The 13833-nt window shown below is 45.7% G+C and overlaps 1 protein-coding gene across 3 annotated transcripts in view; it reads left to right on the top strand.

Annotated features, from left to right (window-relative positions):
• The first annotated feature begins 247 nt into the window (after window positions 1–247).
• LOC126483960 (inactive dipeptidyl peptidase 10) overlaps window positions 248–13833 on the top strand; it is a 1424293-nt gene continuing 1410707 nt past the window's right edge. For all 3 annotated transcript variants that reach the window (XM_050107257.1, XM_050107256.1, XM_050107255.1), the window contains exon 1: window positions 248–562. The gene's annotated coding sequence lies outside the window, so the exon portion shown is untranslated. The remainder of the gene's footprint in view (window positions 563–13833) is intronic.

Genomic DNA, 13833 nt, shown 5'->3' with positions numbered 1-13833 from the left:
CCCTATGACTCCTGCCTGGGCGCTGGTAGGTGCGCGGAGTGAGCGTTGATCTCGGACGTCGCGTCCTCGCTGTGGTGACTCGCGGCCCGCCTCCCTGGGACAGCTGCTCCGCCGTCGACGTCGGCGTCTCCCCCGCCGCCCCTCCTGCCCCCACCCCGCCCCACTTGGCTGCCCTGCCGGCGCGCGCCTCACAGCTATTCGGGTCTGGCCCGCGAGGTGACACACTGGCCACAAACACGGACCACAGTCACCGCCCGCCTGGCGACGACGCGACGCGACGCGCTGTGTGCTTCTCTCCGATCGCCCGAGAAACCGAACCGAGCACCGTGACTTTGCACCACAGTGACCGCGTGCGTCTACGCCGACCTGCGTCATCGGAACTCCGGTCCGGAGGTCTTGTTCTGTGGTCACTGTCCGGCTGTCTTGAAACCAGTCCAGCACATCAGTTTTCACACGCCAAGTGACGAAGTTCAGCTATAGAGGCCAAGATTCCGACCTGGATTATTGCTGCGGAAGAACATAAGGCACTTATAATTTCCTGCGCCTTGCTGACCGGATATCTGTGAGTAGTGGAGCACTACTAGTCTTTGACGTACCACACAAAGTGTCTTTTCTATTTCGCATTCTGTGCTAGCGTCACTAAATCGATTATCGGATGAACATTTGGCGTTTAATGATTTATCCACCACTTTTTTTCTCTGTCTCACAGCGTGTGCGTGCTCACACACACACACACACACACACACACACACACACACGCGCGCGCGCGCATAGAACACAGCACATAAATAGACAGAACAGAGTCACAGAGGCCTGTGTCCCTAACTTAATTACCATAACACAAGTTTCAATAGTGTCGGTTTAACATCCTTAAAACGGTATAAAATGATTTAATTACAGAGGGATCGTAAGATGTTGGTACGAAATTCAAGATGTTGCAATGTCAGCATCAAGTGGATGGGAAAGTAGAGTAACGAGAAATATTTATTTATTGGTTTATGCAACCTAACTAACATTGCAAGTGGAACCAGAAAAAACACATATCAAAAATAGTTTCTTAAGCTTCTTAATTTCTACTGATTCTTCTCATCAGAAGGTGAGCTTAGATGTCGGAGAATGTCTCTACGTGTGCAAGGCAGAGTGTAAAAATATGTAGTTGTTAAATGGACAATTAGAAAGAGAGAGAGATGGAGGAAGGTGGACTGTATATATGTATGTAGGGTAAGGGGGCGGTGAGGGTAGTGCTGAAATGTTCAGCTGAATTGACTGTTGGAGGGGAAATACGGAGGCAAATTATGGCGATAGGGAAGTACTGTCAATAGCAGAGTGTTCAGTTACATTTCGGTAAACTTGAAACAGGAGTCGAACCGAGGCACGCTACAGCGATAGAGCAGCTCTGTCAATAGCAAAATGTATAGCAGTGATCTTTGTACCTACATTAGGCTGTGCGATTTGCGGAAGATCTTGTTGATATCTTGACATGACAGTGAGACGGGGTGCTGTCTCATATGGATGTAAGAATTTGCCACAGCTTTGTTGAAGCAACCTACACAACAGTCACCCGAACTGTTATGGAAGAAAAGAACAAATACCCAGAGCCTAACGCTCCCATACATTTTTGCATGGTGCAGGACTACGCAGTGGGTATAGAGTCTACAAGTGGCGACATATTTCGCGTTATATCGATTTCACGCTTGATATCTTGATTGAAAATGAATCATAAAAACTGAAGTACTTTGACCTTGCGTAGGAAACAAGGGTAGTGTTACAATATGTCTTTCAAAAGTATGGGTCAACCTAAACAAAATTAGAGTTGTTGTCGCCTTCTTAAAATTATAAATACTTAAGTAGACAAACCTAGGGACAACCAGTCTATCGCAAAGTCGGTATGTACTCGTTGATGACAACGCACATGTTCGGTTGTGGACAGGTACGTAACAGACAGCTACTTCACTCTGGTGTCTCGCGAGCGACACTCGAATCGTTCGTACGTGACGCAGACAGCCAGTGGAGTAAATGTAACATGAACACGATCCCTGGAAAAAGTAAACAGTCCCCTAATTAGAGATTAGCTATTGTATGCATTGGGACTACGGGTATTTACGTGTCTCATGCAATTAGACTGAAGAGCAAATATTATTAAAGTGTTGCTTCTAGGGTTCTGCGTTATACCAAGCTGTATCAGTATCAGATTTCATACAGAATCTGAACTTATTTATGAATACATCTATATTTCCGTTAATAAAAGTGTGCTCATTACTGAGAATCGTTGAAGTTTAGATTTGTGGTCTGTTTTGATTAATTGGAGACTATTTTCAGTTCACTCAAATTTTAAAAGTGAAAATTTTATTAGTCGGCCTTAGGAGATTAATGTACTGCTTTATCTATAACGCGATATTAAGTACCACGGTTAAATGCTGGCCTTCTTTGGTCTGTTTGGCAGTTTTCTATTATGGTTTTATTTCTAAGAGCTTAGATGCATGTATTTAGAACAACATTCTTTTTAGTTTCTGACTGCTGTTGGCTGAACTCTGAATTGGTTTGTTATTCGCTTCCGCAAATTGTATTTGTAATACAAAATTTTGTGTGCTAAATATTCAGTTATATACAAACTAGAAATAGAATGACTTTTGCACACGTAGACGTCTTTATTTTTGAGAGCTTGACAGTTTCTCAGCCTTCGGTTCTACAACGGTGAAGACCATGTACGTATTACAAATGTACACATAAAAAGGGCTGTATTTCCCGCTTCATTATGTTGTTTGTACTGGTACCAGGACATGTACTGAGAAACCTAAATTAGGTAGTATTCCACTGGAAAAGAGTCGTTGTCTTTGTAACTAGATTGTAGGTAACTGAAAAAGTAGAAGATATTTCTAATATATTTGAATAAGCTTGTAGAATAATAGATTCTATGCAAGCGATGTCTTCAGAGGCACCATTCAATGAAATCATATTGGTTGCTGTACTGTTGGCTAGTTTCTACATATACGAACGTCAACACAGCCTAAAGTACTGTTTCCTTACAGTGCTTTATTTTATCCCTGTTACAAAATGCGCTTGCTCTTTAAAATATACTTTAATACCAATGCAGCTTCGTAAGGAATCCTTGAGTGTTTAACAATGAAGCTGCAAGTTGTATGTTGATATCGTGTTGTTCCACCTCAAACTATCACTTAAGTGATGTGTCTCAGATAAGACAGTGCGTTAAGAACCTGTCTCCTCTTTACCTATGCCACACTTGGAAAGGACATGGCGACAAATAATCTTTCTCTCTGATGTTTGTACGTTTCCATCTCTTCCGGCTCTTATACTCTCGTGGATAAATGGTGGCGCACGTTTGTGACATTTGTGTGTTTGGTTCCTTGTCTTTTATGGGCAATAAGCTGTTGACTGCACTGTGCGAGCATGTCTCACGAATCGACTTCAAACTACAGTGTGGTAGTTTGTCTTGAGGTCCTCCACATCGCATCCCAAAACCAATACTGCTCCTCTACCAAAATGGCATCCGCAGCCATCTCGCTATTTATACCTCGAATGACACTGTTCTAAAGAGACACCCACATCACCCTCTCTGCGACTCCTCCTAGAGATACACACTGGGACACTAATCCTCCCTCCCTACCGCCGGGCGAGGTGATACAGAAGTAGGACAATGAATTCACGTTCGGGAGGGCAACAGTTCAAATTTCCGTCCAGTCAGCCCCTCTAGGTTCTTCGCTTACTGTCGCTTCCGGAGAGGTTTCTTACAAAGGACACGGTTGAATTCCCTCCCCACTCTTCCACAATCCGAGCTTATGCTCCATCTGTAACGACCACATCGTCGACAACCCACGAAACTGTATCCCTACCTCTTTCTCCCTGCTCATCTTCCTTTAACGCCCTACCAACATCGACCTATCTTCCATCTAGTAAGAAAATATTCTCTTATTCGTTGACAAGTTCAAATGGCTCTGAGCACTATGGGACTCAACTGCTGAGGTCATTAGTCCCCTAGAACTTAGAACTACATTCCTGGAAATGGAAAAAAGAACACATTGACACCGGTGTGTCAGACCCACCATACTTGCTCCGGACACTGCGAGAGGGCAGTACAAGCAATGATCACACGCACGGCACACACCAGGAACCGCGGTGTTAGCCGTCGAATGGCGCTAGCTGCGCAGCATTTGTGCACCGCCGCCGTCAGTGTCAGCCAGTTTCCGTGGCATACAGAGCTCCATCGCAGTCTTTAACACTGGTAGCATGCCGCGACAGCGTGGACGTGAACCGTATGTGCAGTTGACGGACTTTGAGCGAGGGCGTGTAGTGGGCATGCGGGAGGCTGGGTGGACGTACCGCCGAATTGCTCAACACGTGGGGCGTGAGGTCTCCACAGTACATCGATGTTGTCGCCAGTGGTCGGCGGAAGGTGCACGTGCCCGTCGACCTGGGACCGGACCGCAGCGACGCACGGATGCACGCCAAGACCGTAGGATCCTACGCAGTGCCGTAGGGGACCGCACCGCCACTTCCCAGCAAATTAGGGACACTGTTGCTCCTGGGGTATCGGCGAGGACCATTCGCAACCGTCTCCATGAAGCTGGGCTACGGTCCCGCACACCGTTAGGCCGTCTTCCGCTCACGCCCCAACATCGTGCAGCCCGCCTCCAGTGGTGTCGCGACAGGCGTGAATGGAGGGACGAATGGAGACGTGTCGCCTTCAGCGATGAGAGTCGCTTCTGCCTTGGTGCCAATGATGGTCGTAAGCGTGTTTGGCGCCGTGCAGGTGAGCGCCACAATCAGGACTGCATACGACCGAGGCACACAGGGCCAACACCCGGCATCATGGTGTGGGGAGCGATCTCCTACACTGGCCGTACACCACTGGTGATCGTCGAGGGGACACTGAATAGTGCACGGTACATCCAAACCGTCATCGAACCCATCGTTCTACCATTCCTAGACCGGCAAGGGAACTTGCTGTTCCAACAGGACAATGCACGTCCGCATGTATCCCGTGCCACCCAACGTGCTCTAGAAGGTGTAAGTCAACTACCCTGGCCAGCAAGATCTCCGGATCTGTCCCTCATTGAGCATGTTTGGGACTGGATGAAGCGTCGCCTCACGCGGTCTGCACGTCCAGCACGAACGCTGGTCCAGCTGAGGCGCCAGGTGGAAATGGCATGGCAAGCCGTTCCACAGGACTACATCCAGCATCTCTACGATCGTCTCCATGGGAGAATAGCAGCCTGCATTGCTGCGAAAGGTGGATATACACTGTACTAGTGCCGACATTGTGCATGCTCTGTTGCCTGTGTCTATGTGCCTGTGGTTCTGTCAGTGTGATCATGTGATGTATCTGACCCCAGGAATGTGTCAATAAAGTTTCCCCTTCCTGGGACAATGAATTCACGGTGTTCTTATTTCAATTTCCAGGAGTGTAGTTAAACCTAACTATTCTAAGGACATCACAAACATTCATGGCCGAGGCAGGATTCGAACCTGCGACCGTAGCGGTCTTGCGGTTCCAGACTGCAGAGCCTTTAACCGCACGGCCACTTCGGCCGGCCGTTGACAAGTGATGAGAGCATATCACAACAGTATTTACTGTTCTCAGATATCCAGCCCAGTACAGTCGTTTTCGTAACAGGACATTTCTACAGGGTACCTTGCCATCTTCTTCATGATGACTATAATGATGATATTTGGTGTATGGGGCGCTCCACTGCGTGGTTATCAGCGCACGTATAAAGTGCAATCTTTTCACTCTCCAGTCTCGCTACTTTCCCGAATGATGATAAAATGATGAAGACAACATAGCCTGTCCCCGGATGGAGAAAATCCCAGAGCCGGCCGGAAATCGAATCCATGACGCCGTGATCCAGGGGCAGCAACGCTAGCCTCGAGCTGCGTACTCATTTTCTTTAGGTGATACCTGTAGAATGAGAATATTCGCTATATACTTTATACTGTGTTTGCTCTCCGACTCTCCACCAACGAAACTCGTACACACGACGCGTCCTGTGAAGTTTTGAGGGCCCAGCGAAGCTCAGTCCCTAAGCACTTCTGCATCTCCCATCGGTCGCGGAAGTGGCTCTCGGCCGACGCTGTGATTTCGGTTGGCAGACTGCTGGAACCAAAGATTTGCTTTGGTTGTACCCACTGTCTCTGTTGATCAGCCTGTCGGCAGTCATAAAAGGACGAGATCTGTCTTAGCACTTCTGATTCTTCACACTACAGTGAGTTCCCTGTGGCCATGCAGTGTTCTGCAACCGCAGATTTTGTTGGTTGCTTAACCTGAGTGTCTTCTGTGACGATGACGGCTAGGTACGCTGTCGAAATATCGAATTATGAAGACGACTTCACCCGGCTGTATAGCCGGGAACGGTACAGACAGCTGATTCGCCCGAAAAGTTTAAGATCACGTATATATCCTTGGCTCAGGAAAAAGGAACAAGATTATGTCTGACAAAAATTTATGGTTCTGAGGATATTCACTTCACTCATGAAATATTGAGTCTAGTAAAAAACTCGCTGAAGGCGAAACAAAGAATGAAAAGCGGATGACTCATGTATCACGAACTTTTAACGAACTATGATGAATCAAAGGCCCCTGCTGAATTTATCTGTCTGTATACGAAGGCTAATCACAGAAGGTACTGTAGGGATTTTAATATAGTCCTCACTAATAGACAGAATGACTGGCGAAGGCTGGCCGGAGGGGCCGAGCGGTTCTAGGCACTACAGTCTGGAACCGCGCGACCGCTACGGTCGCAGGTTCGAATCCTGCCTCGGGCATGGATGTGTGTGATGTCCTTAGGTTAGTCAGGTTTAAGTACCTCTAAGTTCTAGGTGACTTATGTCGTCAGAAGTCAAGTCCCATAGTGCTCAGAGCCATTTGAACTGGCGAAGGAAGCATGTGTATACAATTTATTTTTGCTACGCCACTCAAGTTGTCGGACCCTACGTACTTAGTGCTACCCTCGCGAGGAGGGATAGGTCTTAGAATGAAACGACCACATAAAAAACATATCGCAGGTGAAGCGGATGGCAGACTGTCATTCACTGGAAGAATCCTGAGAAGGAATAGTCCACACATGAAGGAAACAGAAAACCCTCGTTCGATCAACACTTCAACTAGATGGTATAGAGTAAATACAGAGGATTCAAAGAAGAGCTGCAGATCTCCCCACTGGTCCATTTAGCAAGTGCTATAGAGGCACGGAGATGTTCATCTAACTACAGTGGGAACCGCTAGAAAAGGGTTACTGTGCATCACGGTGTGGTTTACTGTTAGAATTCTGGGATCGTACATTCCTAGAAGAGTCAACCAGTGCATTGGTTATTCCTGCGTTTATCTCGCCAAATTATAATCGAGGTAAAATTAAAGAGATTAGAGGTCATACGAAGGCTCATTACCAATCGGTATTCAAGTGGATAGTTCGTGACTGAAATGCGAAAGAGAAGAATGAGAATAGCGCACAAAAAATTCTTCCACCGCACACTGTAATGTAGCTTCCGTACGTAAATGCAGATTTCGAAGACTATGTTCAGAGGCACTGTGATGTCCGCGGCACACGTTTAGATTCCAGACCTGGAGCGGAAACAAGTGACGTGAGGGAAGAGTATTGTCACCACCCACTGGGTTCTCTCGTTAATCTCCGCTGCGAATAATTCGGTTATTCCTGGCGACAGAACGGACTCTTAGAACACACGCAGTTAATTATAGGCCGCCCCTTGTAATCTAGTAGCTGCCTTGTACGGGTGCCGCAAAACAAAGGTGTGCACCGGAGGCGGGGCGCGGTGCGTGTCGGCCGGGTCAATTAATCAGCCGCCGGCAGCCACTGGCGCCTCTGACTGCGGCGCGGCCTCGCCTGGCCACAGCCCCGCGCCGTATCGCGGCATCGCCCTCGCCCCCACCCTGCGCTCGCCCTTTTCGCCCTTTAGCAGCGCCGCCCTTGGCCCTTGCCGGCGTCGCGTGCGCGCCGACCATCAGCTAGGGCGGGCGCTTCTTCGCGCCCACGCGCCCGGCTCGGCAATCAGTCTTGCGGGCCGCCTCAGATACACATCTGCGCGGTGCACCGTCGGATTACGCCGCACCATCGCGGCTACATTACGGCAGCGATTATACGAGCTACTACGGGCTTCCGGTTGGCAGAAAGGCGTGTGGCCGCGTTCCTCCTGCTCCACTAAAACACCGGAGTTCTTAACAGTTTCCTAAAAGATTATTTGCTAATTAATTTTCTTGTCGTGGTTAGGACCACGGCCACACTTCTACATTTGATAGACATTGTGAATTATATGGTGTAAATTACAAAATTAAACAGTAAATGAAGGTCCCTTCCGCAAGTTAAATAAATCACTGGAGTATTCATCACACGATCTCTGTTGTTGCGGTCTTCAGTCCTGAGACTGGTTTGATGCAGCTCTCCATGCTACTCTATCCTGTGCAAGCTTCTTCAGCTCCAGTATCTACTGCAGCCTACATCCTTCTGAATCTGCTTAGTGTATTCATCTCTTGGTCTCCCTCTACGATTTTTACCCTCCACGCTGTCCTCCAATACTAAATTGGTGATCCCTTGACGCCTCAGAACATGTCCTACCAACCGATTCCTTCTAGTCAAGTGGTGCCACAAACATCTCTTCTCCCCAAATCCTATTCAATACCTCCTCATTAGTTATGTGATCTACCCATCTAATCTTCAACATTCTTCTGTAGCACTACATTTCAAAAGCTTCTATTCTCTTCTTGTCCAAACTATTTATCGTCCATGATTCACTTCCATACAAATACTTTCAGAAACGGCTTCCTGACACCTAAATCTATACTCGATCTTAACAAGTTTCTCTTCTTCAGAAACGCTTTCCTTGCCATTGCTAGTCTACATTTTATATTCTCTCTACATCGACCATCATCAGTTATTTTTCTCCCCAAATAGCAAAACTCCTTTACTACTTTAAGTGTCTCATTTCCTAACCTAATTCCCTCAGCATCACCCGAGGCAACTCGACTACATTCTGTTATCCTCGTTTTGCTTTTGTTGATGTTCATCTTACATCCTCCTTTCAAGACACTATCCATTCCGTTCAACTGCTCTTCCAAGTCCTTTGCTGTCTCTGACAGAATTTCAATGTCATCGGCGAACCTCAAAGTTTTTATTTCTTCTCCATGGATTTTAATACCTACTCCAAATTTTTCTTTTGTTTCCTTCACTGCTTGCTCAATATATAGATCGAATAACATCGGGGAGAGGCTACAACCCTGTCTCACTCCCTTATCAACCATTGCTTCCCTTTCGTGTCCCTCGACTCTTATAACTGCCATATGGTTTCCGTACAAATTGTATGTAGCCTTTCGCTCCCTGTATTTTACCCCTGCCACTTTCAGAATTTGAAAGAGAGTATTCCAGTCAACATTGTCAAAAACTTTCGCACGACCTCTATCTTACAACAATGGAAATGATTGGTTGCTCAGTCGAGAATAATTACTGTTCTAATTTGAACAGATCTCAGGTATCCGACCGGGTAGCGTCGTAATTTCTCCACAATATTTCGACAGACGTACACGCTGCCATCTTCAGGTGGTTCCTGACGAATGCTGTGCTGTTCCTCTCGGCGCCCTATATATACTAGCCGTTACCCCCTCCACAATTTCTCTCCTGGTGTCTTTGGTGCGGCCGGCGCGGCGGCTACTGCAGGTGGTGGGGGAAGCAGCGCCTGGGTCTGAACTGCGGTCTGAAGTCTCCCTGCTGACGCCGTTGAGGACGGTCCTCAAGCTCTGGGACCGCATCTTTCTCTCTAGGCTGAGAGCAGATTTCCAAGCCTGGCTAAGTTGAAGGCCGCTGTCTTTATTAATTAGATCGTCCTGTAGTCGTATTTCGATGGCCTCTTTAGTAATGCAGTCCCAGAAGTGGGAGGACTGACAGAGTATTTTTGTTTTTTCATAGTCCATAGTATAGCCAGTCTTAATACAATGGTCAACCACGGCTGATTAAGTGGCCTTGCGTAATCCAGTACGGCGCTTGTGTTCGCGGTACTTCTCTTCTACAGTGCGGACTGTCTTCCCAATGTATGATTTTCCGCACTGACAGGGAATTTGATAAACGTCAGGTTTTCGAAGGCATAGGTCATCTTTCTATTTCCTATTTACTTTTTGATTTTGATGTTTAGGAAGTCCAGGTTAGTTCCTTATACCACATTTTTACATCTGAACAGACACTGCGAATTTCGGAATATAAGTTAAATACGTATTTTCTAACAGCAATGTGGGTCAGTAACTAGTGTGAGCAATGTATACTACATTATCTATCTTATTTGTGCTACTACAAAAATTAAAATGAACGAGAACTAAGGAAAACGGAACAACAAGAAAGGAAAGCAAAAGGACACAAAGGAAAGGACAGACAAAAGAAAAGTAAGTGAACAGGAAGAGAAAAATCTGAAGAAAAAGGCAAAGGAAAATGGAAAGCAGAAAGATAAAAAGATGAGGAAAACCAAAAGGAACAAAAAAGAAAATTAAATGGAAAAGACAGAAAAGGAAGAAGAAGGAAATAGGAAAGGAAAAAGAAAAGGAAAGGACAGAACAGGAAAAAGTAAACATAGGGAAAGGATAGAAATACAAAAGAAAACGGAAACAGAAAAGGAAAGGGTAAAGATAGATTAAAGAGGAAAGTGCCAGGAAGTTAGAACCGGTATCTGCATTTGTAGTGGTGTCTTGGTAATAAGTGGGAAAGAATGTGAGGGCTGTCACTATTTCAGAACCTAAACCTCTAATTTATTTTTAAAACTTCGAAGGTACTCAGTTTCTCCATAACCGAATACCTGCAACCGAGAAGGTCATTCCGTGAATACCTGTAGTATGGACGGGGAATGAAATGAACTAGGTACGTATGTATCATTTTCCCCATAAGTATCATCGATGATGGAATTACGCACTTATACAAAACTAGCTTAGAACCCAGCATTTCCTGCATATGTATTTTCTACAATCTTCTGTTAGTCCTTACCCTCCTTCCCTGTCTGCCTGTCTACCTACATCTCCCTCTCTCTCTGCCCACCTCCTCTTGCACCCAACTCTTTGTCCATCTCCACCTGCCCCTCTCTCTATCTATCTCCTCCTGCCCCACAAATTCAATCCCCTCCTCCCCCTCTCTATGTCCACCTTGTCCTCCCCCTGTCTTTGTCCATCTTCTCCTTTCCCTTCTCATTGTCCGACTTTTCCTCCCCCCTCTCACTATCCAACTCTTCCTCCCCCCCACCCCCACTCTCGCTGTTTATCTTCTCTCCTTTCTTTTCTGTTTCTATCTCTTCCTCGTCCCTCTCTCTCCATCTCCTCCTCCTCATACCTGTGCCTATCTCCTGCTTTTCCCACGCTGTCTATCGATCTCCTCATCCTCCCTTCTCTCTGGATGATAGCACACTCACTCCAATAGGAGGTTGGTGGTTCTTACTCCTACCGTATTTCTTTGCAGACTGTAATTAATGTGTATACCAAATTTGATTGACATCGTTCCAAAGAATTAGGATGAGGATTCTACCTGTGGCTTTGCCCGCATACGCAAATATTAAATATATTTCACATATGTTTTACGTATTTCAAGCGAATTTGTTCACTTACTTCACCTCTATGTCAAGCGAATTTTTCCCTGCAGTTTCATTTTGACGCGGCTCAATATTTATGATGTCGTATCTCCTGAACTAAGTAATTGTGCAAGTACATCCAGTGGTATATGTGCCTACTGTGTGGGAAGTGTGTTGTGAATAGTCAGCAGTAAAGAAGTAATAAATAAAACATTTTGCAGGGTAGACCAGTTTTTCACGCACATCAGTTTTTGGCGTCATATCTTCTGAACTATGAACCGTACAACGACATATTTTCGTTGATGCATTCAGCGGTATATGTGGACGCTGTCTGCAAAATGTGTCACAAATACAGTTAGTAGAAAAGAAGTAATAAATAAAAATTTCATGCTTTATGTTTTGCAACAGTTTTGCTGCATAAACTGCGAAAATTTAGCAAGCAAGAAATTTTTTTTCCCTTTCGTCATTTTGTGGGGATCGTCAGCGAGAATGAGTTTCTTGAAGTTTAGAAATTATGTGTAATGTTTGTTACAAATCTCTAAGTGCTGTCGTTCTCAAATACTCGATGACTAAAGTACGCGTATTCTCGCGTCGTGGATTACATTGCATTTTCACTCCCAGCACCTCTGATAGATGGATGGTCGTCCCTCCTACAGTGATTTCTTCTAGACAGTAAATGATATGTGTACCGTGTTTTGTTGAAATCTGCCTATTGGTTTACGAAGAGATGTGGAACATACATACATCCATTCTTATGATTTGTATGGATTCAGGATATTCATAACTAGTATGGTCGCTTCAGAAGGCGAATGCACAACCACTACAAAACATATAGAAAAAAGACACGAATCAGTAAAAAGAGCACCTCTCCAATTTCTAATTCACATTGCCAGAGCTCGGTACGAGCACTGTTTGTGACGCAGCAATCGTCAATACGTGCGTGCAATGCACTGATGTCGCTGACATGAACTGTCTGGGTAGGTGCTGCAGCAGCCGCTTCAGAAATTTGTTCACTGGATTGCCTGTCTACAAGCGCGAAATAATTCGGTGATACAATACGGAACGGAGGATTTGTCTACATGTTCTGACGCAACTGCTCCCTAGTTCAACCACGCCATCGTGCGTATTACGAGTATCTAGGGATACTATGTCCACGGATATGTGCCATTTTTAGGGTTGTTGTCCGCCTGTGTGTCTGTTAAGAACCATTTCTCTCAGGAATGGGTAGACGTAAGAGGATCAGATTTCTATCAACCACTGAGAGGCCTACAGTCCCTTCGCAGTGTAAAAAATTTAAGCTCGTAAGTTGGCGAACTCGAAAGATACAGCCATTTATGTCAAGTATTTTGATTGATTCACTTATCAAAAGCTATAGGGTAATTTCCGTTAACCTAGATTCATGAAATTGACTAGAAGCAAGGTTTCGCAGTATACGTAAGAAAAATATGCAAAAATTGTTAATCTGTGATTACATCACGCGAAAAATTTTTTGCCGCTTGATGTCCGACTGTCTGTCTGTACGTCTGTTAAGACCCCTTCTTCTCAGGAACAGGTAAACGTATAAAGTCCAAATTTATGTTAGATTCTACCGTCTACAGTCGCTTGGCGATGTAAAACATGTAAGCTTCCTAGTCGAGGCTGTCGAAGGAAACGGTCATTTATGCCAAACATTTTAATACTCGTTAAGTCACTCATCAAAATACGAGGTGCATTCAAGTTCTAAGGCCTCCGATTTTTTTTCTAATTATCTACTCACCCGAAATCGATGAAACTGGCGTTACTTCTCGACGTAATCGCACTGCAGACGTACACATTTTTCACAACACTGACGCCATGATTCCATGGCAGCGGCGAAGGCTTCTTTAGGAGTCTGTTTTGACCACTGGAAAATCGCTGAGGCAATAGCAGCACGGCTGGTGAATGTGCGGCCACGGAGAGTGTCTTTAATTGTTGGAAAAAGCCAAAAGTCACTAGGAGCCAGGTCAGGTGAGTAGGGAGCATGAGGAATCACTTCAAAGTTGTTGTCACGAAGAAACTGTTGCGTAACGTTAGCTCGATGTGCGGGTGCGTTGTCTTGGTGAGACAGCACACGTGCAGCCCTTCCCGGACGTTTTTGTTGCAGTGCAGGAAGGAATTTGTTCTTCAAAACATTTTCGTAGAATGCACATGTTACCGTAGTGCCCTTTGGAACGCAATGGGTAAGGATTACGCCCTCACTGTCCCAGAACATGGACACCATCATTTTTTCAGCACTGGCGGTTACCCGAAATT

The sequence above is a fragment of the Schistocerca serialis genome, chromosome 6 (assembly GCF_023864345.2).
Source record: "Schistocerca serialis cubense isolate TAMUIC-IGC-003099 chromosome 6, iqSchSeri2.2, whole genome shotgun sequence".
In the NCBI taxonomy this organism is placed as follows: Eukaryota; Metazoa; Arthropoda; class Insecta; order Orthoptera; family Acrididae; genus Schistocerca; species Schistocerca serialis.
This window is presented reverse-complemented; position numbering and strand designations above follow the sequence as displayed.